The following is a 24,870-nucleotide window of genomic DNA, read 5'->3' on the forward strand; positions in this document are numbered from 1 at the left end:
TGTTACCTCAAAAAATTAAAAATTGAACTGCTATTTGACCCAGTGATCCCACTTCTAGGAATATACCCTAAGAAGCCTCAAACACCAATCAGAAAGAATATACGCACCCCTGTGTTCATAGCAGCACTTACAATAGCTAAGATCTGGAAACAGCCCAAATGTCTATCAGTAGACAAATGGATCAAAAACCGTGGTACATATACACGATGGAGTACTATGCTGCTGTAAGAAAGAAAGATCTCTTATCCTTTGAGACGACATGGAGGGACCTGGAGAGTATTATCCTAAATGAAACAAGCCAAGCAGATAAAAACAAATATCACATGATCTCACTTATCTGTGGAATATAATGAACAAAAGAGTCTGAGGAATGGGGTAGTCCCAGAGATGTGGAAGTGGGGTACAATGACAATCCCCAGAAGAGGGGGTGGTGGGGGAGAGATAAACCACAGAACTTATATGCATGTATGCATGAACAATGGACATGGACAGCAAAGCTGGGGACAGGGCGGGGACGGAGGGGAAGGGGGGTATCAGTGGGGAAGAAAGGAGAAACATTTGTAACAGAAATAAATTAATTAATTAAAACATAAAATAATAAAGTTGCTAAGGATTGTGAGTTGAACACACTTTGATGTTCTTCAAGAGACACAAGTAATGATTGGGGTTCCTTTGCCAGTGTGTACTTCGAGTATGATCTATACAGTGCTGAGCCATAGGGAGCCCCAGATTATAGTTGGGTTATATATATGTGTTGTGTGTTCCTTGTACTGTGAAGAGTTTTCTTGATCTTGTTTCATTCTCTGAACACAGCAGTATCATGATAGACTTAAGTAGGATATATATATATTTTTTATCCTCACCTGAGGACATTTTTTTATATTTTCATTCAGACAGAATGAGAGGGAGAGAGAGGAAGAGAGAGAGAGAGAGAGAAACATCGATGTGAAAGGGGCACATTGAGTGGCTGCCACCCGCATGACCAACCAGGGCCGGGGACAAACTGCAACCGAGGTACGTGCTCTTAGCGGGAACCAAACCTGGGTCTCTCTGAACCGCAGGCCGATGCTCTAACTGCTGAGCCAAACTGGCCAGGGCTCAACTAGGATATTTAATTCCATTTTATAGATGGGAATGTCAGGGTCACTCTTTCTTTTTAAAAAAAATTTTTTTCTTTCTTGACTTTTAGAGAGAGAGGAAGGGAGAGGGAGAGAGAGATAGAAATATTGATGAGAGAGTACATCGATTGGCTGCCTCCTTCATGCCCCACATTGGGGATTGGGCCTACTACCTGGGCATGTGCCCTACCCGGGAATCAAACTGGTGACCTCTTGGTGCATGGGTTGACACTCAACCACTGAGCCACACTGGCAGGGCCTTTCTGCCCTACAGCTACCAGAACCAGAGCTCCCACCTCATTAGCATTTACTCCTACTTGGATCCCTTGAAATGCCTCTCCACTACATACCTCCACCACTACCAACACCACACACACCACCACTGCCAACACCACTACCACCAGTATGACATGCATCACCATACATACCACACACACCACACACAGTACCACCACCACAGCCATTACCACCACACACACCACCACTGCCAACACATATACCACTACCACCACCACCACACACCACCACCACCAGCACCACCACACAGAACATGCCGCACATTACCACTACACACACCACCACCACCACCAGATACCTGTTTTTTCAGTCCCGATTTATTAGCTGCTTCATTACTTTTTTCCCCCTGTAGTTTCTTTCATACATATTTTCTATGACAGTATGAAAATCTGAAATGTCATGCAACTGCCTGTGAACAAAGAACCCTGGAGTCAAATCCTAGTGACTGACAGGTTGTTGACACTGAGACCTTCCTGGTGGAACCAAATATTCAAGGCAGGTTTGGTACCACCTGGGGCAAGGCAATGGGCAGGATCTAGCCAGAACTGCCAGTTGTCTAATAGCAAAGGAATGTTGGGAGTAGGTAGGTGTGAGGGCAAGAGGCAGATGGGAGCTTTGAGTTTCAGGGCCTTTGGAGGACTCATTAATAATCCAGGTGTAATCTGGAGCATGTCATGCCCTTGCTGCAATGGCCTGGTGTGGTGGTGGCTTTATCTGCTGAGAGTACATGATTACTCTTTGCCTGCTGGCCCACATAGCAAGTCTCCGGGGAATGGAGGCCCTGCAGACTCCCTTTTGGGCCTCTAGATTCCTGAAAGAGGGGGAAGAGTTCAAAGGTACCTTTGTTTGCCTGGGCAAATAGGTGAAGGCTAAAGGGTTCACAGTACAGAGATGGGCTTGGAAACAGCCAGCATGGGCAGACACACATTGATGCATGCAGGAAAGTGAGGCTGGGACACCCCTCAGAGCCTGTAGTGGAACATGGGGGTAGGTGAAAATCATTACTTGTTCTCAGGAGAGATCATGGCTTAGGAGCTCATCTGTCACCTGGAACTTCTAAAAACTGTACTCTTGTTAGGGTGGAAGTTGAGCTCTGGAGCCCCAATCTTGGGGAGAAATGGGCATAATGGGAGCCTGGGAGAGAGGCCATAATAAGGGAACTCATGTTCATCTGGCACCTGACCTGTGCAGACATGAACTTTGCATACCTTATCTCACTTAATCCTCTTAACAATCCGTCAAGATAGGCATTGCTATCACCATTAAAAAAAAGAACAACCTGAGGCTCAGAGAGAAGAGTATAAAAATTCTCTTAATTATGAACCAAGACATGGCCTCTTAGAGGGGAGAGTAGAAATGGGTGGTGCTGCACACATAGGTTGGAATTGAATTGGAAATAGAAAGAGGTACAGGTGGGCTGACCACATATTTTGTTGTCCACAGTGGGCACTTCTGAGAGTAAAAGGGATAATAAATAGGCCAGGACCATAAGCATCAATTGGGTCTGTCCTGGGCAAATTGGGATGTGTGGTCACCCTACATACAGAGCACCAGAGGGAAGTGTGACTCAGCAACCATGCCCTGTGAAGTAACAGTCATCATTTATTATGTAATCCTCATAGCAGTTCCTAAGGTGGATATTACTGTCTCCATATGACAGACGAGAAAACTGAGGCTCAAAGGGATTACTTCACTTTCTAAAGATCTCACAGCTTTTAAGTGGGGGAAGCTTTGCTGTCTCCAAGCCCTTGCTCTTTCTGTGAGTCATGCTTCCTCCCAGGCTAAAGGCCTTTGAAGGAAGACCAGAAAAGGAGACCAATGGGAGAAACAGAGATAGAAGACTTTGGTCTTGGAATGTGACAGGCCATTTACCAGGCCATCCCTGCAGTCTCTGTGTGGCCTCTCCCAGGATTGGCAAGTGAGCAGTGGGTAGGGAAGGTGAGTGAGAGTGTGGTGGATGCCTGGGACAGGTTGGAGGCCCCAAAGTCTTCTTCTGCAGTCTTCCCTGATCTTCCTGGACCTGCAGGGGGGAGTAGTGGCCAAAGTAGGGGATTTTTGGGGAGTAGCAGCCAAAGTAGGGGATTTCTAGGAAAAAGAGGTCAGTCATTGAGTTGTCCCATTTCTGTGATTTATGAACAGGAACACTGAGAAATTGAATGGCAGGTATCCTGGAGCCAGGAGTGTTCCCCCTTATCTACAGATTCTGCCATGACTCTAGCTCAGTTCCTCTGGAGCTCCTGGAGAAACTGTGGTGGTCTGGATTTAGGAATACTCTGTTAAGGGCAGAAGGTCTGCAAGATCATACATGTATGAAGGGTTTGTAAGCTTTGGAGTTAGTTCCTGCTATGTTCACCAGCCAGCTTGACATTCATGAGTAGGTCAGAGACCATAGCACAGACAATGGAGGGCCTGGTCCAAAGCTCAGGTGGCCTTTGCAGGCCCCTTGACTTATTGCATCACAGGTGGATGGGCAGGGAATTGGTTGCCAATCATGCAGCCAGGCAGACCACACCACCTGCATGCTCTCAGGCCTGGGCAGGTTGCAGGCTGACAAGAAAAAGAAAGTTCCTGCCCCCAGGGATACCAGGCTGCCTGCGTACCTCATACTAGCCTGAGGCCTCTGCAAGCCAATGTTGCATCATCAAGGGCTGATTATGTTTCTTTATTCCTTCATTCATTTAAAGTTTTTTAAATTAATAGACTTTACAGACAAAGACAAATACCATATGATTTCACCTATATGTAGAGTCTAAAGAGCAAAATAAAATGAACAAACAAAATAGAAACACTCATAGATATAGAGAACAGACTGATGGTTGCCAGATGGGAAGGGGGTTGGGAGGCTTGGTGAAAAAGGTGAAGGGATTAAGAAGTACAAAGTGGCAGTTACAAAATAGTTACGGCGATATAAAATACAGCATAGGGACTATAGTAAATAATTTTGTAATAACTATGTATGGTGCCGGTTGGGCACTTGAAATATTGGGGGGAACACTGTAAAGTACATGATTGTTTAACCACTATGCCATACACCTGAAACTAATACAAAATAATATTAAATGTAAACTGTAATTGGAAAAAAATTAATGGATTTTATTTTTTAGAGCAGTTTTGGGTTCACAGCAAAATTGAGCAGAAAGTAAAAAGAGTTCTCATCTATTCCCATTGCCACATATGTCCAACCTCTGGGTATTCATTTACTTTTCAAACTTTGTGTTCCAGACATTGTCCTGGACCAAGGCTCAGCCCTGTCCTCAGGGCACTTCCAGTTCAGTGAGGTAGATAGAAGAGCAGACAGGCCAGCCCAGGGAGGGGTAAGTAGCTGAAGGTGCCAAGGGAGCCCTGCAGGACAACCCACTGGCCTGCAAAGGAGGTTGGAGGAACAAGGAGGGGTCACTGGAGAGGTTCGACCTGGGCTGAATTTTAATTATTTATTTATTTTTAATAATGTTTATTTATTTTTGTTACAGATGTTTCTCCTTTTTTCCCCCATTGACACCCTCCTCCCAATCCCACCCCCCCACCAGCCTTATTATCTATGTCCTTGTCTATGCATACATGTATCAGTTCTGTGATTTATTTCCTCCCTCCCCCCACATCCACCTCTTTTGAGGTTTGTCAGTCTGCAATCTGGGCCGAATTTTACAGGAGTTGTGGGTATTAGTAAAGAGGGTGGGGAGGGAAGGATTGGGGTGCATTGTTAGAAGATAGCACTTCTGACCCAGGTTCTGGGTCTGGCTTTGAACTTGGACATGGTAGATGAAGGCAGGAGGAACCCCATCCATAAGAACCCAAAGTAACAGGGTTAGTTTGAGGAGAAAGGATCCAGGTGGGCCAAAGCAGATAGGAAGGGCTTACCAGAGTGGGCAGTGTCAGCATTGGCCCTTGAAAGAGTCTGGGAAAGCTCAGGTACTGGATTGTGCACTTTGTAGCTTTAAATGTATCCTGAAAGTGTTTCAAGGTTTTCACTGATGCCTCAAGTGCTAGCCCCTTGAGTACAGTCATTTTTTGATGGCCCAAGGGCTGGCACCTCATCCCTTCTGCTCAGATACTATAATCTGGACCTATAGTTTCACATGTCACAAAGAAACAGATAAGGCCCACGTGGCACAAGCCTGTACCTGAAAGGGCTTCTCAATCATATCAGTTCTTTGTCTATTATCCCTGGTGGTGGTTCCAGTAGAGAGGGGCATGAGTAAAAGAAACCCCCCCCTTTTAAAAAAATATTTTTATTGATTTTTTTAGAGAGAGAGAGAAACATCGATGTGAGAGAGAAACATCGATTGGCTGTCTCCTGCATGCCTCCCACTGGGAATCGAGCCCGAAACCCGGGCATGTGCCCTCACCGGGAATCGAACCAGGACCTCTCAGTCCATGGGATGATTCTCAATCCACTGAGCCACACTGGCTGGGCAAGGAACCTCCTTTTTAACTGAGCGAGCTGACAAAGGCACAGGAAAGATAAGTACTTAGACCCCTCTCTCTAGCGAGCCTGAGGCAAAGCCTGAGTCACCTGGTTCTCTGACCTCCCTGTGAGGTCAGCAGACAGGCTTGGAGTAGGTGAGAGTGCCCCATGCAGCTGGGGCTCAGAGAGTTTGCTTGCTCAATCAGAAAATAGGGACAGTCAAGTGTACCCTTTCCCTGTGGCTCTGAGGCCATTGAGAGCAAAGATGGTCCTGCGCTAGATTTGAGGATTCCAGAGCAGTCCTACTAGTGAGAGCCAAACCCCTACTCCACCGTTGCTCTGGGGTTGCAGCAGAGAAGCCCTGACCAGGTGATGAGAGGCCTTGGGATGTGAACACGCCTCTCACCAGGGTCCTGGAAAGGAGACTGGGCATTGTGTACCAGGCCCTTTGCATATATGACTGCAATTCACCCATCATCCTGTGAGGTGGTAATGTTCCCATCCCATTTTACTGCTGAGTAAACTGAGGCTTGGAGAGGTGAAGTGACTCACAGTGGCACAAGTTGGTAAGCAGCAATGCTGGAGCGCAGGCCCTGGTCTGCCCATCTCTATAGCCCACTCTTCGCACCACATCTTCTTGCTCCATCCGGACAGGATGGAGTGTGTGACAACTTAGGGGCTTTGTCTAATCAGGTAAAATAACTTAATACCTCATTTATTTATTCATCCATTGGTCCATCTTCATTGTACATATGCCTGTGCCAGGCACTATGCTCAGTTTTGGGGATACAGTGGGGAGCAGAAGATGTATTCCCTGCCCTCAGGGGCCCACCATCTAGTGAGAGAGACAGACCCTTATCAGATAAGGAAGAAGAGACACTGATAAGTGCCATGAAGGAGAAATACAGGGTGCTATGAGAGGGGTAGCCACGGGGACTAATTTAGTGGTAGGGAAAGGGGACTACCAGGGAAGACTTCCTGGAGGAAGTGAGTAGAAGAAGGATGAATGACCAGGAGGCCAGGGGAAGATGAGTCAAAACATTCCAAGCCAAGGCTATTGTAATATATCTGTTATACTTCAATTTTTTAAATTTAAAAATTAAATTTAAATTGAAGTATAACATATATATTAAAGCCCACAAACCTTAAGTGGACAGCTTGATTTTGCATGTGCATGCTCACACCTGTGTGATCACCACCCAGATCAAGCTAAAAGACATTTCTAGGTCCATCCTTTTAAGATAGCTCCATTCTATAGGCTCCCACAGCTTTATTATTGGATTCTTGGCAGGTGTTGCTTTTCATTCCAACTAGCTGGAGGACAGAGACACAGCCTTTTTGCTGTTTTTGCCTCATTCTACCTCACCTAATACAGTGCAATGTCTATAGGAGGCCCCTTGAGGCTCATTAGGGGTATAGAGTTTGCCAAGGGAGTCTCAGGATGTGTGCCCAGGGCCCCTCAGAAATGTGGGAGAGGTGATACATGGGGCCTGGGTGCACACATTCTCAATAGAGGGCTCAAGTGTGTGGATTACTTTTATGGAATGCCATAACGTACTAGCTACAGAGTGGTACTGGCCACATTTTCATGGTGGACCTGGACACCCCTTGGTTGAGCATCCACCATGGCAAGTTCAGAGACTTGAAGGAACTGGACCAGGCCCAGCTCAGGGAAGCCTTTGAAGTCAGATGCCAGGTGCAGAATGATCTGAAGGAGGCCAGAATGCAGATTCTTACTTGAAGGCCAAGACTTGCCCTACCGGCTGCTCCTGCCTGGGAGAGCCTATCCCTCCCATCCCCTTGGTTCATGGCCCTGCCTGGAAGATGGTACCCCTAAAGGAACAGAGTCTCAGCTTGGTCTTGAGCAGCAAGATGGCAGCAGCAGAAAGGAATAGGAGGGAGGTGGGGAGGCAGGGCAGCATAGGTGTGTGGTACATGAAGTCCAGCAGCTGTCTTGAAGAACTGTGTCTCCAGACTGTTGGAAGACTTGAAGATGTGCTTTTTGATCCAAGACACAACCCTCCAGTTCTTTAAGGAGCAGGCAGTGACCTCTTTTGAGGGTTCAGATGCCAGTTGTCACTGAGGGTCTTTATGTTGGATGGACTCTGAATCCCTCAAACCATATTGTTCCTGTCTCTTCTCATTTCTTTGACTGTAGTAAGGCTTGGGGCCACTGGGTGACTCTTTGCTTTTACATCATATTGTTATATCAGGGCTCAGTACAGGGCTTGGATCCCAAGACCACTTGACACCAAAATATACCTTGTTAACTACTCTGCTTAAGATAGCGTGGCAGCAAAGTCTTATTGTCAGGATGGCTCTCTCTCCATGATTGGTAGAGGTTTAACCATGAGCACATGAGGTCAAATAAGAAAGGAAAGAGGAGGAAGAGAAGTACCCATCAGTGCCCAATGCAGATGATAAGGATTGACTGAGTACCTTAGATCAACTTCTGCATAAGGAAGGCTGGGATGTCAATATTTCCCAAGTGTCTATTCTGTGCCAACCACTTGCCGATGGCTGATCTGCAAGGGTGTATTGTTATCCTTATTTTAATAAGAGAAAACATGCTCACAAGACTTACCCTATTAGAGTCAAAAGAAGTAAGGTGTGGAGCTGGGTTCTGAGCCAGGTGTGTTCAACTCCAAGACTGGCTCACTTTTTCCTCCATGAAAAGTGTTCTCCAGGTGCCATGGGAATGCCTACAGGACAGGATGTCCAGCCTCAAAACAAAGAGCCAATCCCCAGACATTTGAGGGAAGCCATCAACATGTAAGAGAGATCAAAACAACAAAAAAAGGAACTCAGAAACAAAGACCCCAGAAACAAAGATGCTTTAAAATTAGTGTCACTGTGTTAGCTTATCTGCACCTATAGAAATTCCTTCTTTCTATTGATGCAATTGTTCCCCTTCTCTTTCTCATAAATACTCATTACCTCCTTATCAAAACAGTGTTTGGGTTTCTGTCTAAATTAGTGCTTCCAGAATAGCTATTTTTTTTTTTTCAATCTCTAATAAATACTTGTTGCCTCTCACTTTGGCCTTATATTTTTAGGTGAACATATATAACCCACAATGAATATTTTTAGAAAAGACAAAGATGTCTAATTAAGAGTCCACTGAGTACCCAGCACAGTGAATGAATACAAAACAAAGCAAAACCTCTCACCGAGATTCATCATTGTGAAATCTTAGAACACCAGGATTAAAGAAGCTCTAAGGGAGATTATTACTGGAATGGTGACAGAAGCTCTCCAGATCCTCTCCCCAGTAAAACAACCATAACTGATAAAAGTTAATAATAATAATAAAAAAAAAACCTTTAAGTTCTCTGAAAAATTTTCTAAGGGTACATAGAAAATAAAGAAACATTGCCCTGGCTGGTGTTGCTCAGTGGTTAGAGCGTTAGCCTGCACATCGAAGGGTTGCAGGTTCGATTCCCAGACTTTTTTAGTGAAGTTTATTTCCCCTGCAGTATAGTCTTTGCTGTCACTCTTAGGAAGGGAAATCCTTGGACATGTGCACTTTCACTCTGGGATAACAGTGGTTTTAACAGGGCTCTCTTTGTCTCTTTCTGTTATGCTGTCTTTAATGGTATCACACCCAGCAGTTAGCCTCCACTAATTGCTGACTGATTTCTCTACTGTTGCTGGTGGGAATGCAGACTGGTGCAGCCACTATGGAAAACAGTATGGTTTCCCCAAAAGATTAAAATGGAACTGCCATTTGATTCAGTGATCCCATTTCTAGGAATATATCCTAAGAATCCCAAAAGCACTATCTAGAAAAAATATATGCACCCCTATGTTCATAGCAGTGTTATTTACAATAACTAAGAGCTGGAAACAGCCGAAGTGCCCATCAGTAGATGAATGGATAAAAAGGCTGTGGTATACAGCCTTTTTTCCATTGTAGTATTCCACAATGAAATACTATGCAGCCATAAGAAAGAAAGATCTCTTATCCTTTGAGATGCCATGGAGGGACCTAGAGAGTTTTATACTAAGTGAAATAAGCCAATCAGAGAAAGGCAAATACCATATGATCTCACTTATTTGTGGAATATAATGAACAAAATAAACTGATGAACAAAATAGACCCAGAGACATAGAAAGAAGTAGGGTTCAGACTGACAAACCTCAGAGGAGGGGAGTGGGGAGGAAGGAAGCGATAAACCAAAGAACTTATACACATGTATGCATTGCCCATGGACACAGACAATAGGGTGGTGAAGGCCTGGGATGGGGTGGGAACTGGTTGGAGAGGGGCAATTGGAGAGAAAAAAAGGGGACATCTGTAATACTCTTGACAATAAAGTTAAAAATGAAAAGAAAATAATAAAGACCCATGCTTTGTAACATATATATACAGTTTCCAACTGTATTATGAGACATGCTAAGAAACAGGAAAGTATGACTAATACACACAAAAAATGCAGGCAACAGAGCTGCCTTTAAAAGGGTCTAGATGTCAGACTTAGCAGGCAAAGATTTCACAGCAGTCATTATAAATATGTTCAGATAACTAAAGGAAACCATGCATAAAGAATTAAAGAAAGTATGATGATAATACCTCATTAAATAGATAACATCAATAAAGAGATAGAGATTATAAGAAAGAACCAATTGGAAATTCTGAAGTTGAAAAGCACAAGAACTGAAATAAAGAAATCTACTAGAAGGGCACAACAGTATATTAGAACTAGCAGAAGAAAGAATCAACAAACTTGTAGATAGGTTGATAGAAAAAAATGCAATCTGAAGAACAAAGAGAAAAAAGAATGATGAAAAATAAATGGAGCTTTAGAGAAATGTGGGATACTGTTAAGTACACTAACATGCATAATAGAAGTAACTGAAAGAGAGGAAAAAGGGGGAAAGCATTAAAATATTTGAAGAACTCATAGCTGAAAACACCCTAAATTTGACAATAAACATTAATTTACACATCTTAAAAGCTTAAGGCACTCCAAGTAAGAGAAATGTGAAGAAAATCACATGCAGACACATTGTAGTAAACTTTTTGTTGTTAACCCTCACCCAAGGATATTTTTCCATTGATTTTTAGATAGAATGGAAGGGAGGGAGGAAGGGAGAGAAAAGAGAGGGAGAAAAACACCAATGTGAGAAAGACACATTGAGTGGTTGCCTCCTGCACAACCCTGACCTGGGCTGGGGATCAAACCTGAGATCCTTTGGTCCATAGTCTGACACTCTAACTGCTGAGCCAAATTGGTCAGGGCACATTGTAGTAACTTCTTGAAAGTCAAAGACAAAGAGAACAATCTTGAAAACAATAAGGAAAAATGACTTGTTTTGTCCAAGGAAATCCAAATAAAAATAACAGTTGTCTTCTTATCAGAAACAATGTAGGCCAGAAGGCAGAGAAATGATATATTCAAAATGCTGAAAGGAAAAAACTCTCATCCAAGAATGGTATGTTCAATAGAACTAGCTTTCGAAAGTGAAAGTGAAATACATTCCTAAATTTAAAAGAATTCAGAGAATATATTGCTAGCTAGCCTACCTTACAAGATATACTAAATGACCTCAGACAGTAATTCAAAATCATATGAAAAAACAGAGAGGTAAAGGTAATTACAAAAGACAATGTAAGTGTGTATTTCTTCTTCTCTTAACTGATTTATTTATTTTTATTAATTGAATGATTTGAGAGAGAGAGAGAGAGAGAGAGAGAGAGAGAAAGGGAAAGGGAAAGAGAGAGACAGAGAGACAGACAGAGAAACAGAGACAGAGAGGCAGAGAGGCAGAGAGACATCGATTTGTTGTTCCACTTATTTATGCATGCATTGGGTTATTCTTGTATGTGCCCACTGGGGATCAAACCTGCTACCTTGGCATATCGAGATGATGCTTTAACCAACTGAGCTACCCAGCCAGGGCTTTTAAAAACTGATTTAAACTCAATTATATAGAGACGCCATCTTTCCTGTGTTGAGCACTCCTCTCCAAACTTCATCAGCCTAAAAGACTGTATAAGCCCTACACTCCTGGCCCCCTGTTGCCCAATTGGCCTAGCTCACACCCTGTGGAGGAGTCTGCTGCTCGAGCCTCTGGTATAGACTTTCTAGAAGGGATCTTGAGAGTGATCTCAGAGAGAATCAGGGACAGAGTTGTGTGGCTCTGGGGTGAAGGCCATTTCCCCTACAGCATGCCAGAACAGCAATACCACTTGAAACACCTTGCCCCTAGACTAGAGTAGCTGTGCTGCATGTCTGGAGTGCCAGAGAAGCTGTGCCCTGTTCCCCATAGGCCAGAGCATCTGTGAGCATTCATGTGCCTGGAGCAACAGAGAAGCTTCACTTCTTTCCTTGTGGGCCAGAGTGGTGGCACGCCCCCACCCCCACCCCAGGAAATCCATTAGCCCTATCAGGGGAGAACCACTAGCTCCACTCTTCCAACTGCCAGTGGTCCTGTCATGCTGAACTTGTATTTGCAATATTATTAGTGGACTGTGGCCAGCTTGGCTCCCCAGGGCAGAAGACTCTCCAGAAGGTCTGGACAGGCTCTGGGTAAAACTGAGTTGTGTAGCTCTTGGGTGGGTCATTTCCCCCTCACATGCCAGACTGGCACAACTGTTCCCATGCAGAGCCCTCCATTCACACAACCCAAATCTTGGTCTGTTTGGGCCTAATGAATACTTCTGGCCTCACCCTCATGAATCCCTGAGACCCTGCCCCAACACAAAGGTCTGTGGGCACTGGGAATAATAGCTGACCTTGGTATACCCCAAGACTATTGCTGAGTGGTCTCAAAGCCAGCACTAGGGCTGTGTTTGAATCTTTATCAATCTGGTGAACACCACTTGCCCCTACTGGTAACTCACTGAAAGCCTCCCTCAACACAACTCATGTACTGCCAGAGGCTCAGTGACTAAGTCTAAGAGGCAGCTATCAGGTAAGGGTGGATCTCAGGAAATCTTGGGCTTATGCTGACCTGTCCTTGTCCTTCGTGCTGGTGGAAACCAACCTTGGTGCAGAGCTAGGCTGCTTGCACGCACACCCAGGCCCAGCAGAGGCAGCTACAAACTGGATTGCTTTGTAGCTTCAAACAGGTAGCCTAGGGCTGGTCACAGCCAGCACCAGACATCAATCAGGACTTGATTTCTTCCCAAGTGGTCCCAGAACCAACATACCCAGTGGTTTAGACAAATCAGAGCATAAACTAATTAGTTCCACAAGTGGCACACACACACACACAAAACCTCAGTAGACACCAGACCCCTTTGTGGAGTCAGCCCCTGTACAGCAGCTCATACATTGCATGGGTTCATCCTCATAGCCAGTGGAGGTGCAACCCCTCCCACTGATGGGCCACCAGCAGTCAAGACTCAACTACAACAGGAGGGCTCAAATAACCCACTGAAGGGACATTCTTGGAACAGCTGATCAGGGAGACTGCACCACTGACCCCCACAAGATACCTACTATATAAAGCTACTATACCATGGCATAGCAGATTTATCTAATACACAGAAACAAATACAGAGAGGCAGCCAAAATAGGGGGACAATGAAATGCCCCAAATGAAATAGGAGAAATCCCCAGAAAAAGAACGAAATGAAATGAAGGCAAGCAAGCAAGCAACCAGATAAGAGTTCAAAACAATGGTTATAAGGATGTGCAAGGAACTTAATGAAAACCTCAACAAAGAGCAAGCATAAAATAGGACATAGAAACCATAAAAAGAACCAGTCAGAAATGAAGAATGTAATATCTGAAATGAAGAATACACTAGAAGGAATAAAAAGCAGGCTAGATGAAGCAGAAGATAAAATCAGTGATTTGGAAGACAAAGTAGAAAACAAACAACAACAATCAGAGCAGCAAAAAGAAAAAAAGTTTTTAAATAATGAGAATAGTCTAAGGGACATTAGGGACAATATGAAATGTAACAACATCCACCTCATGGAGGTACAAGAAGGAGAAGAGAGCGAACAAGAAATCAAGAATCCATTTGAAGAAATAATGGCAGAAAACCTTCCTAATCTGGTAAAAGAAAGATGCACAGGCCCAAGAAGCACAGAGTCCCAAACAAGATGAACCCAAAGAGGCCCACACCAAGACACATCATAATTAAAATGCCAAGGGTTAAAGACAAAGAGAATCTTTTAAAAAACATTTTGTTCTTTATTGATTTTAGAGAGAGAGGAAGGAAGGAGAGAAACATCGATGAGAGAAAACATTGATTGGCTGCCTCCTGCATGCCCCCCACTCAGGATTGGGTCCACAACTTGGGCATATGCCCTGACTGGGAATTAATCCGGTGACATCTTGGTGCATGGGTTGATGCTCAACCACTGAGCCACACTGGCTGGGCCAAAGAGAGAATCTTAAAAGCAGCAAGGGCTCAGCCAGTGTGGCTCAGTGATTGAGCACTGACCCATGCACCAAGAGGTCGCTGGTTTGAGTCCCAGTCAGGGCACATGCCCAGGTTGTGGGCCAAATCCCCAGTGTGGGGCATGTAGGAGGCAGCCAATCAGTGTTCTCTCTCATTGATGTTTCTTTCTCTCTCTCTCTCTCTTCTTCCTCTAAAATCAATAAAGGAAAAAAATGTTTTTAAGCCGCAAGAAAAAGGCAGTTACTTACCTACAAGGGAGTTCACATAAGACTGTCAGATGATTTCTCAACAGAAGCTTTACAGGCCAGAAGGATTGGCATGAAATATTCAAAGCGATGAAAAGCAGGGACATATTGTTATCAAACAGCAACCAGCCCGGAGCAGTCTGCCTCAGGCCAGCTTATAGTATGAGGGTTTTGACTTTGTGTAGGAAAGATTTTATAACACAAGCCCAAGTGATTTTGAGAATGTTTATAAAAGCTGGGGACAGTGTAACCAAGGAAGGACATAGGGTAGAAGAGACAACAGGAGAGAGCCTAGGTAGTGATCTGCTTTAGAAATGTTATAGGAAAGAAGTGAGCTAAGGCAGGCTTCTTTTAGCTCACAGGGTCTTGGAGACAGGATCTGGGGGTAAGTCTCAGATAGTCTGCTGCTGCCTGCTGCTACCCTGATTGCAAGTTTTGTGGGGACCTTAGAGCTTAGGAGGAAGTAAAAAGTTTATGCCCAAGAAGGGGCATGGGCGTGCTTTAGAGTGAGCCCACCCTGAGTCTTTGTCCTGCTGGTTTTTTAATTATTATTTTTTCTGCAAGCAAGACTCTTAGGAGAGGGTTTCAGTAGAATATTCATCAGCTTTCCAAGTGCATTTTTAATATGCTGATGTTTTATAATGAGCATACAGGGGAGTTTTGGGATTATTCTTAGGTCTGATTTACTCTTTTACTTTTATCTTGTGTCTGTCTGGCTTTAATGAGATTTTTGTTATTTGTTCCCCTGACTTCATCTGTTCTTGGGTTTGGCTGGCACAAATGGCATTAATTGGGTCTTTGTTCTCTATTTTCCCAGACCAGGGTGATTTAAGCTATGTATTCTCTGGTTAGGGAGGGGAGGTATAAACCATTTTCTCTCACGTGTCCTTGGTTGAGGAAGATTAGGTCTTGCAATTCACAAGTTGGCTGTAAATTGTTCAAATCGTTTAGCCTTGTTTAATTTTCTTGTTTCAGTTTTCCCATTCCACTTGCCCAGACATTTTTGTAGCTTCTTACTATTCTGCCACACTACAACCAAGACTACTCTACTCAGCAAGGTTATCATTTAAAATTGAAGGAAAAATAAAGAGCTTCCAAGACAAGAAAAGGCTTAAGGAGTTCATTACCACCAAACCAGTATACTAAAGAATCTTTTTTAAGAAGAAGGAAGAATAAAAGAAAAGACATAAAGAATAAAATGGTAATAAATATATAACTATCAATCATTTAAAATGTAAATGGATTAAATGCTCCAATAAAAATACATAGGGTAGCTGAATGGATAAGAAAACAAGACCTATATATATGCTGTCTACAAGAGACCCACCTCAGAACAAAAGATACACACAAACTGAAAGTAAAGGGATGGAAAATATATTTCATTCAAATGAAATCTGGGGTAGCAATATTTATATCAGACAAAAAGAACTTTAAGACAAAGTCTATAATAAGAGATAAAGAAGGATATTACATAATGATAAAAGGATTTATCCAACCAGGAAATATAACCCTTGTAAACATTTATGTACCTAATATAGGAGCACCTAAATATATAAAGAAAATCTTGATGCATATAAAGAAGAGATTAATAGTAATTCAATCATAGTAGGGGATTTTTTTAAGTGTTATGTCATACTTTATTTCTTTTTTTTTTTTTAATCCTCACCCAAGGACATTTTCCCATTTTTTGTTCAGATAGAGTGGGAGGGAGAGAAAGAACCATCGACGTGAAAGGGACACATCGAGTGGTTGTCACCCGCATGACCCAATCAGGGCTAGGGACAAACTGCAACGAAGGTATGTGCCCTTAGTGGGAACCCGAGTCTCTCTGGACAGCAGGCCAACGCTCTAACCGCTGAGCCAAACCGGCCAGGGCTCATACTTTAATCTTTCTTAGTGGTACATAAAATTTATCTTATAATTTATGGCACCATATACAGTATTTTATCTATTAACAACTAGACTGTGATATACTTGTTTTGTCTTCCCTAATTTAATTATAAACTCCTTTTGTGTTTTATTTACATGCTCCAAAGTGGTTAGCACACAGGAGCTCAATAAACATTTTTTTTTAGCCTCTGACTCTTTTGTCTTTTATTTATTTATTTATTTATTTAATTTTCTATTTTTTTTTTTTTTTTGTATGTGCCCCTAGTGGGAACCGAACTGAGGACTCTCTGGTCCACAGGCCAACGCTCCAACTGCTGAGCCAAACTGGCCAGGGCTTCTGTTTTTTTTTTTTGATCCTCACCCGAGGACATTTTTCCATCTTTTGTTCAGGTAGAGTGGGAGGGAGAGAGAGGAAGAGAGAGAGAAACATTGATGTGAAAGGGACACATTGAGTGGCTGCCACCCACATGACCTAACCAGGGCCGGGGACAAATGGCAACCGAGGTATGTGCCCTTAGTGGGAACCAAACCTGGGTCTCTCTGGACTGTAGGCCCACGCTCTAACTGCTGAGCCAAACTGGCCAGGGCAGGGCTTCTTTTTTATCTTTATTGTTGAATGTATTACAGAGTTCCTCATTTATTCCCCATTGACCGCCTCCTCCACACTCCCAACCCCTACCACCTTTTAACACACTGTTGTCTGTGTCCATTGGTTATGCATATAAGTTCTTTGGTTTATTTCTTCCCACCCCCAACCCCCTTCTCTTTGAGATTTGTCAGTCTAGCAACCAATTTGTACTTCTTAATCCCTTCACCTTTTTCACCCATTCCCCAACCCCCCTCCCATCTGGCAACCAAAAAATGTTCTCTGTATCTATGAAAATGTTTCTGTTTCGCCTGTTCATTTTGTTTATAGATTCCATTGTTGATAGATATGTATTTATTGCCATTTTGTTTGTTCATATTTTTTATCTTTTTCTTCAAAAAGACCCTTCAACATTTCATATAATAACGGTTTGGTGGTGATGAATTCCTTTTACTTTTTCTTGTCTGGGAAAGTCGTTATATGGCCATTGATTCTAAATAACAGCTTTGCAGGATAGAGTAATCTTGGTTGTAGGTTCTTGCTATTCATCACTCTGAATATTTTTGCCACTCCCTTCTGGCCTGTAAAGTTTATTTTGAGAAATCAGCTGACAGTCTTAGAACTCCCTTGTAGGTAACTAACTGCTTTTCTCTTGCTGCTTTTAAGATTCTCTCTTTGTCTTGAACCTTTTGCATTTTGATGATGATGTGTCTTGGTGTGGGCCTCTTGGGGTTCATCTTGTTTGGGACTCTCTGTGCTTCCTGGACTGTATGTCTGTTTCCTTCACCAAGTTAGGGACGTTTTCTGCCATTACTGTTTCAAATAGGTTTTTGATTTCTTGTTCTCTCTCTTCTACTTCTGGCACCCCCAAAATGTGAATATTGGCAGCCTTGAAGTTGTCCCAGAGGCTCCTTACACTAGCCTCATTTTTTTGGATTCTTTTTTCTTTTTGCTGTTCTGATTGGGTGTTTTTTACTTCCTTATATTCCAAATCGATGGTTTGCTTCTTGGCTTTACCTACTCTACTTTGAATCTGTGTAAATTATTTGTTATTTCAGTTAGTGCCTCCTTAATTTCTGACTGTGCATCCTTCATTTCTGACTGGTCCTTTTTTATGCTCTTGAGGCCCTCACTAAGTTCGCTGAGGTTCTCACTAAGTTCATTGAGCATCCTTATAAGCAGTATCTTGAACTCAGCATCTGTTAAGTTGCTTATTTCCATTTTGCTTAGTTCTTTTCCTGGGGTTCAGTTCTGTTCTTTCATTTGGGACCTGTTTGTTTGTTTCCTCATTTTGGCTGCCTCCCTCTGTTTGTTTTTATGTATTACTTAACAAGAGGTATGGGGCTAGCTGAGACCAGATGCTGCTTGTTTGAAAGAATTTAGGAAAACCTGAAGCAGGATCCAAGACAGGCCAATTCTATGGTAAAGCAACTGGCAACAGCTTGGGTGGGCCTGAAAGTGGGTGGGGTGGGGCCTCAGGGAATCACCAGGGTGGGGCAAACAGTGTGAGCCAGGTTGCTGGAGTCCAAGATATGGTGGGTGTCTGCCACCCCAGGGAAGGGCTCACCAAAAGGCCTCTGACAGCACATTTGTCCTGGAGAAAGCCCCTCTCCAGCCCTCACTCCAATGCCAAACAGTGCAGTTCTTCCCTGTATGTCTCTGGTGCCCCTCAAGCCCCTTGAGCTGCCTCCCCTCCAAGCTTAGAGGGAGTGAGTCTGATAAGTCCATGTGCGGGCCCTTTAAGAGGAGCTGCCAGGGGCTCCAGTCACCTCAGCCTCCCTGAGCCTCAGTTCCTGCTGGTTTTTCCAGCCAAGTTATGGGGACTTCTCTTCCTGGCACTGGAACCCTGAGCGGGGCACCTGGTGTGGGATGGGGACCCATCAGTCCTCAGGGAGGACCTTCCCAGCCAAGGTATCCTCCTGATTTTTTTTTTTATCCTCACCCGAGGACATTCTTTTCTATTTTTTTGTTCAGATAGAGTGGAAGGGAGAAAGAGGAAGAGAGAGATAGAGAGAAACATCGACGCAAAAGGGACACACCGAATGGCTGCCACTCGCATGACCAAACAGGGCTGGGGACAAACCGTAACCAAGGTACGCGCCCCCAGCGTGAACTGAACCCAGGTCTCTCTGGACCGGAGACCCACACTCCAACCACTGAGCCAAACTGGCCAGGGCTATCCTCCTGATTTTTATCTGTCACATGTGGGTGTGGGACAGCCTGTCCGCCTCTGCCCCTCCTATCAGTCTTGATGTGGCTGCTTCTTTAATTCCATAGTGGTAGTACTTCCATTCAGCTCGATTTCAGGTGGTTCTGAATGATGGTTGTTCTGTAGTTAGTTGTAACTTTGATGTGGTTGTGGGAGGACACAATACCGCGTTTACCTATGCCTCCATCTTGCCCAGAAGTCCATAGTAGGGGATTTTTTTTTTTATCCTCACCCGAGGACATTTTTCCATTTTTTGTTCAGATAGAGCGGGAGGGAGAGAGAGGAAGAGAGAGAGAGAGAAACATCGATGTGAAGGGACACATCGAGTGGCTGCCACCCTCACGACCAACCAGGGCCGGGGACAAACGGCAACCAAGGTACATGCCCTTAGCGGGAACCGAACCCGGGTCTCTCTGTACCGCAGATCGATGCTCTAACCGCTGAGCCAAACCGGCCAGGGCGGTAGTAGGGGAATTTAACACCACATTGACATCAATGGAGAGATCTTTCAGAAAAACCATCAACAAGGAAAAAGCAGCCTTAAGTGACACACTACACAAGATGGGTTTAATTGATACTTCAGAGAATTTCACCCTAAACAGCAAACTATACATCTTTCTCAAGTGCACATGAAACATTTTCTAGGACAGACTACATGTTAGGACACAAAACAAGTTTCAATAAATTTAAGAGGAATTACTTCAATTTTATTCTTCAACTACAATGGTAACTAGAAACTGGAAATCAATTACCAGAAAAAAAAAAAAAAACACAAAACCCTGAAAAACATACAATCACATGGAGGCTAAATAAAATGTTACTAAACAATGAATGAGTTAAGAATGAAATCAAGGAGGAAATAAAAAGTTACTTTGAGACAAATGAAAATGAACACAAAACAATCCACAATCTATAAAACAAAAGCAGTCCTAAGAGGGAAATTCATAGCAATACAGGCTTACCTTAAAAAGCAAGAAAAATCTCAAATAAGCAATTAACCTTACACTTAAAAGAACTAGAAAAAGATCAACAAAAAAAGCACAAATTTAATAGAAAAAAGGAAATAAAAAAGATTAGAATGGAGCCTGGCCAGTGTGGCTCAGTTTGTTGAGCACTGTCCCATGCACCAAGAGGTTGCTGGTTTGATTCCTAGTGAGGGCACAGGCCTGGGTTTCAGGCTCAATACCCAGTGGGGGTGTGCAGGAGGTAGCCAATTAATGTTATTTATCACAATGATGTTTCCCTCCCCTTCCTCTCTCTCTAAAATAAATAAATAAATAAATAAATAAATAAATAAATAAATAAATAAATAAATATTTAGAATGGAAATAAATGAGATGGAGACTAAAATATAAAAAAGATCAATGAGATTAAAAGCTGGTTTGTTGAAACCATTTTTTTTTTCATTGAAATAAGATTGACAAACATTTAACCAGACTCAACAAGAAGAAAAAAGAGAGGACCTACTCTGGTCAATTTGGTCAGTGGTTACAGCATCAGCCCAAACCTGGTTAGGGTCATGCAGTAGGCAACCAGTTGATGTTTCTCTCTCTCATCAGTCTCTCTCTCATCAGTCTCTCTCTCATCAGTCTCTCTCTCTCTCTCTCTCTCTCTCTCTCTCTCTCTCTCTCTCTCCCTCCCTCCCTTTCTTCCTCCCACTCTATCTGAAAATCAATGAAAATATCATTCAGTGAGGATTTAAAGAGAGAGAGAGAGAGAGAGAGAGAGAGAGAGAGAGAGAACCAAAATAAATAAAAGAAAAGAAAAGCCCTGGCTGGCTTGGCTTAGCGATTAGAGCATTGGCCCATGGACCGAAGGGTCACAGGTTCAATTCCTGATCAAGGGGATGTACCTGGGTTGCAGGTTTGATCCCCAGCCCCATTTGGGGTTGTGTGGGAGGCAACCAATCAATGTATCTCTCTCACATTGATGTTTCTTTCTCTCTCTCTCTCTGCCCCCTCTCTTCCACTCTGTCTAAAAATCAATGAAAAAATATCCTCAGGTGAGCATTAATAACAACAACAAAAAAGAGAAGTAACAACTGACACCAAAGAAATACAAAGGATTATAAGAAACTATTACCAATAACTATATGTCAACATTGGACAATCTGGAAAAAATGAATACATTTCTAGAAACATACATTCCTCCAAAATTGAATCAAGAAGAATCAGAAAATTTAAATAGATCAATTACAACTAATGAAATTGAAGCAATAAAAACAAAAGCAAAAAAAAAAACCTCTCGAAAACAAGTCCTGGACTGAATGGCTTCACAGGTAAATTTTACCAAACTTTCAAAGAAAAACTAGCACTCATTCTTCTCAAATTATTCCAAAAAATTCAAGAGGATGGAAAACTCTCAAACTCATTTTATGAGGCCAGCATTACTCTAATTCTAAAACCAGACAAAGACATGACAAAGAAAGAAAATTATAGGCCAATATCACTGATGAACAGATGCAAAAATCTTCAACAAAATATTAGCAAACTGAATCCAGCAATACATTAAAAAGATCATATACCATGATCAAGTATGATTTATTCCCAAGATGCAAGATTGGTACAACACCCACAAATCAATTAATGTGATACACCACATAAACAGAATGAAAGATAAAAACCACATGACTATATCAATAGATGCAGAGAAAACATTTGACAAAATCCAGCACCCATTTATGATAAAAATTCTCAGCAAAGTGGGAATAGAGGTAACATACCTCAACATCATAAAGGCCTTATATGAGAAACTCACAGCTAACATTCTACAGAATGGGGAAAAATTAAAAGTGTTTGCCTTAAGATTAGGAATAAGACAGGGATACCCACTTTTATTTAACATAATATTTGAAATCCTAGTTACAGCAATCAGACAAGAAGAAATAAAAGGCATTCAAATTGGAAAGAAGTAAAACTGTCATTATTTGTAGATGACATGATACTGTATTTAGAGAACTCCAAAGACTCCACCAAGAAACAATTAGAACTGATAAATTCAGTAAGTTAGCAGGATACAATATTAATATTCAGACATCAGTTGCATTTTTATATACCAATAATAACTATAAAAAAAGGAAACTAAGAAAACAATTCCATTTACAAATGCATAAAAAAAAACAAAACACCTAAGAATAAATTTAACCAATGAGGTAAAAGACTTGTACTTGGAAAACTATAAGGCACTGAAGAAAGAAACCAAAGGATACAAATAAATGGAAGCATATACTGTGTTCATAGATGGAAAGAATTAACAATTAAAATGTCCATACTACCCAAAGCAATCTATAAATTCAACACGATCCCTGTCAAAATACCAATGGAATATTTTGCAGAACTAGAACAAATAATCCAAAAATTTATATGGAACCACAAAAACTCTGACTAGTCTCAGCAATGTTGAGAAAGAAGAACAAAGTTGAAGGAATCAAGCTAACTGATATCAAACTATACTACAAAGCCATAGTAATCAAAACAGTATGATGCTGGCATAAAAACAGACATGCATATCAATGGAACAGAAAAGAAAGCCTAGAAATAAATCCATGTCTATGTGGTCAACTAATATTTGACAAAGGAGACAAGAATGTACAATGAGGTAAAGATAGTCTATTTAGTAAATGATGCTGGGAAAACAGGACAGATACATGCGAAAGAAAGAAAGAAAGAAAGAAAGAAAGAAAGAAAGAAAGAAAGAAAGAAACTAGACCATCTTCTTATACCATATACAAAAATAAACTCAAAATGTATTAAAGATTTAAATGTGAGACTCAAAACCATAAAGATCCTAGAAGAAAACAGGCAGTAAAATATCTGACATTTGTCTTAGAAAAAATTTTTCTGATATATCTCCTCAGGCAAGGGAAACAAAAGAAAAAATAAACAAAGGGGACTACATCAAAGTAAAATAATTTTGCACAGCAAAGGATACTATCAACAAAATGATACATCTGATAAGGGGTTAATATCCAAAATTTATAAAGAAGTCATACTACTCAACACCAAAAAAAAAAAAAAGCAAACAATTTAATTTCAAAATGGGTAGATGTCTTGAATAGACACTTCTCCAAAGAAGACATACAGATGACCAATACACATATGAAAAGATGCTCAATGTCACTAATCATCAGAGAAATGCAAATGAAAACCACAGTGAAATATCACCTTACACCTATTTGAATGGCTATCATCAATAAATCCACAAATGACATGTATTGGTGAGGATGTGGAGAAAAGGGAATCATCATGCACTGTTGGTTGGAATGCAGATTGGTGCAGCCACAGTGGAAAACAGTATGAAGGGTTCTCAAAAAATTAAAAATACAACTACATTATGACTCAGCAATTCCACTCTGAGGATTTATTTGAAGAAACCAAAAACACTAATTCAAAGGAATATGTGCTCCCCTATGTTCATTGCAGCATTATTTACAATAACCAAGATATGGAAGCAATCTAAGTGCCCATGAATAGACAAAATAAAAAGTGGTGGTACAAATATACAATGGAGCATTACTCAGCTATGAAAAAAGAAATTTTTACCATTTGTGACAGCATGGTTTGGACCTAGAAGGTATTATGCTCAGTAAAATAAGTCAGGAAGAGGAAAACAAGTACTGTATGATTTCATTTATATGTGAATGAAATTTGTTCTTCTAATCCAAAGAACAAAACAAACAAACAAACAAAATGGAAACAGACTCATAACACAGAGTAGATTGGTAGTCGCCAGAAGGGAAGGGTGTAGGACTGGGTGAAAGAGGTGAAGTGATTAAGAAATACAAATTGGCAATTAAGAAGTACAGACATAGGTCTTCTCTCCCACTCTCGCTGCTGTCGCTGGACCCCTCGCCTTCGCCACCACTCAGCATCTGCACATCCTTACAATGGCTAAAACAGTGATGACCTACAAGGAAAAAATGAAGGAGCTGTCCATGCTCTCACTGATTTGCTCCTGCTTTTACCCGGAACCTTGCAACATTCACCATTTACACCTACGATGACATGGAAGTGAAGCAGATCAACAAGTGTGCCTCTGGCCAGGATTTTGAGCTGATCTTAAAGCCACCATCTCCCATCTCAGAAGCCCCATGAACTTTAGCTTCTCCAAAGAAGAAAGAACTATCCCTGGAGGAGATCCAGAAAAAACTGGAGACCCCTGAGGAAAGAAGAAAGTCTCAGGAGGCCCAGGTGCTGAAACAGCTGGCAGAGAAGCAGGAGCATGAGCGGGAAGTCCTGCAGAAGGCCTTGGAGGAAAACAACTTCAGTAAAATGGCCGAGGAAAAGCTGATCCTGAAAATGGAACACATTAAAGAAAACCGCGAGGCTAATCTAGCTGCTATTATTGAACATCTGCAGGAAAAGGAGAGGCAGCTGCGGAGGTGGCAGGAACAAGGAGCTGCAGGTGGAACTGTCTGGCTGAGGTGAGGGAGGGTATGGCACACCCCACCGCTAGGAAGTCCCCCTGCCTATATCATAATGGATCATGTGATATCAGTATAAGAAATATATGACATAGTTTAAAAAGAACTCACTATTAAAAAAAACAAACAAACAGAATCAAAAATAAAAAAAATCAATGCGGTCTCTGCAAAAAAAAAAAAGTACAGATATAGTCACAGAGATGTTAACTAAACATAGGGAATATAGTCAATAATATTGCGATAACTATGTATGGTGCCAGTCAGGTACTAAAACTATCAAGGAGAGCAAGATGGTGGTGTAGGTAAATGCGGTATTGCCTCCTCCCACAACCACATC

At 42.1% G+C, this 24,870-nt stretch overlaps 1 pseudogene; it reads left to right on the top strand.

Annotated features, from left to right (window-relative positions):
- Positions 1–23,996: 23,996 nt before the first annotated feature.
- On the top strand, positions 23,997–24,532 carry LOC118615766 (annotated as a pseudogene).
- Positions 24,533–24,870: the final 338 nt, after the last annotated feature.

The sequence above is a fragment of the Molossus molossus genome, unplaced genomic scaffold (genome assembly GCF_014108415.1).
Source record: "Molossus molossus isolate mMolMol1 unplaced genomic scaffold, mMolMol1.p scaffold_m16_p_1, whole genome shotgun sequence".
Taxonomy (NCBI): domain Eukaryota; kingdom Metazoa; phylum Chordata; class Mammalia; order Chiroptera; family Molossidae; genus Molossus; species Molossus molossus.